At 41.6% G+C, this 2,500-nt stretch overlaps 1 protein-coding gene across 1 annotated transcript in view; it reads left to right on the top strand.

The window, feature by feature from the left end:
• The window catches only part of rgl1 (ral guanine nucleotide dissociation stimulator-like 1), a 47,890-nt gene that overhangs the window by 1,110 nt on the left and 44,280 nt on the right, over positions 1-2,500 (top strand). The gene's annotated exons all lie outside the window — the stretch shown is intronic.

Below are 2,500 nucleotides of genomic sequence, written 5' to 3' on the forward strand. Positions count from 1 at the left end.
TTGTTAAGTACAGTATGTTGTTACTAAGTGTAACTACCTGTGTGTGTGTGTGTGTGTGTGTGTGTGTGTGTGTGTGTGTGTGTGTGTGTGTGTGTGTGTGTGTGTGTGTGTGTGTGTGTGTGTGTGTGTGTGTGTGTGTGTGTGTGTGTGTGTGCGTGTGTGTGTGTGTATTCCTGACATAGACCACATTTTGAACATCAAGCAACTTCATTGGAAAGAATTTGATCTAATAATTTCATTTTATTGTGGATCCATAAGGAAGATAGATCAGATATAGTTGCGTAAGTTTGCCAACACTACAGTTGGTACACTGTGTGTGTGTGTGTGTGTGTGTGTGTGTGTGTGTGTGTGTGTGTGTGTGTGTGTGTGCGTGCGTGTGCGTGTGCGTGTGTGTGTGTACACCTGCTTGTACACATTTTTTCTTTTGTTGTGAAAGCAGAGGTACCTTCAGTTCATGTTCAACAGTCTGCTAGACGTGGTGTCCCTGTCTCCACCACTTGTCTGGGATACAAACAATGTGCGTTTTCAAGTACAATTCTATCTAAAAAGGTTTTGAGAATTCCAGACAGATTCACACGAGGTGAGGGAGGCTCTGTCTGCATAGCGAGAGATACAGATTCATGTCATGTTGAATAACACAGAAAGGTCACAGCCGTTCTAAACAGCAGCAGACATGCAGTGTGAGATTCAGATAATAGGACAAAACAACGTGGCTTGCTGGGTGATGTTTGTGATCCATCCAAGGTCTGTTTGAGGGAGTGATTGTGGGAGAGACACACAGAAACAGAGAGAGAGATTTTTTAACAGTCTCTATGGCAGTGGTTCTCAAACTTATGTCAAGAACCGCCAAAATGAGATGCATTCGGCTGCCGACCCCCCCATCTCAAAACTATGTTGTGTCAGGGACCCCCAAAAGCAAAGATTTTAGTTAAAAAAAAGTTTTAAAAAATATATTTTTTAAGATTTGCACAAATTCTAGATGAGATCTAATAGCAGGGCGGAATTTTGATACCATAGTGCACTTGGTGATACAAGCGCGAAATTTGGCACAGATGACCTTCATATGACCCTAATTGATAATCAACCTCTGGCCACGCGGAATTCCTAAGATTTCAAGATGGCCACCACCAGTTTTCAAAATGGCTGCAACTGGGCCAATGTGTTGGACTATATCGCTTTGCTGGGGCTTATTTTAATATACGAGAATATGTTCTGGAGGTATTCCTACCATGTAAGATCAAAAATAACATTAGGTTCCAATATGGCGGCATGTATTCCAATATGGCTGCCGATAAATTGCAGAAATGTGCATCTGCTTATGGTTTATCCACATGAGCTTGTAGTACATGTATTTGTATTAATTACCATACACAGAATCCATTTATGGAACATTTGAAAGTGATTTATTAGCTTGGTAAAGCTTAGTGCTTACTTTTTGTTTTGTTATCAAGTCATTATAAACACATTCTCATTTACAATGGTGGCTGGGCAAGTGACAGGCCAGTGTACTAGCAACTGCAACCAGAGAGGGGTGTGCAGATAAGTCCAAACTTAAAGCATTTGCAGTGTCCAGAACATGCTTTTTTACATCCACATCGTGTCAGCTTCTGGCATAATTTGGCAAACAGGACTGCACAAGAGTCACTGGCCCCATATATGTCCTGCTTGGAATGCACTTCACTTGCATTCACTTCCTTGTAGGAACTACTTCTATGAAGTTCTATCGTACATGAGTACTATGAACTCCTCAATGACTTGCATATGTTTATCATTTATTGCAACAGGTGTTGAACCTAATTTGGAGAAGTTGTCTGCCATGCTGACCTTTTTCCCCTTCCATGGAAGGACGAAACTGTGTGGCATCCCCTGAATGCATGAAAGAAGCAAAGACCTGATGTGTGTCAGCTGCAGAGGATAGCATCTGACACACCATGATTCACAGCTCCGATACTGACGTTGTTGTCATAGCAGTTGCACTTGTTCATATTAAATAAGTCTGAGACTTATTGTCAGTATCAGCTGAGAACGCAGGGGTCTTATAGACCCCCTGGTATTGCTTAGGTGGAGCGCCACACTCACCGTACCTACTCATACACTGATCCTGATCGAACCCATGACCATGTGATCCGAAGGTGAAAGCTCTACCGACTGAGCAACCCAGACACAAAGACTTGGCTTGAAAAAGCTGTCGAAGGACCTCAGATGGATCCCCCTTCATGAAAATGCATCAGCTATTGGATCAAAGTCATCAGGTCTTTGCTTCTTTCATGCGTTCAGCAGATGCCATACAGTTTTGTCCTTCCACGGAAAGAGAAAAAGGTCAGCACCTGTTTGAGAAAATATCCCTATATATATCTAAGTTTTTGTATTTATTGGTGAACATATTGAAAAGTCTGTTGCCCTAGGTCATTAAAAAGCTACCAAATCACTTTAAAATGTGCTATAAATAGATTCTGTGTATGGTAATTAATACAAATACATGTGCTACAAGCTCATGTGA

This window comes from Gymnoscopelus microlampas (assembly GCF_963454915.1).
Source record: "Gymnoscopelus microlampas genome assembly, chromosome: 9".
NCBI classification, from domain to species: Eukaryota; Metazoa; Chordata; class Actinopteri; order Myctophiformes; family Myctophidae; genus Gymnoscopelus; species Gymnoscopelus microlampas.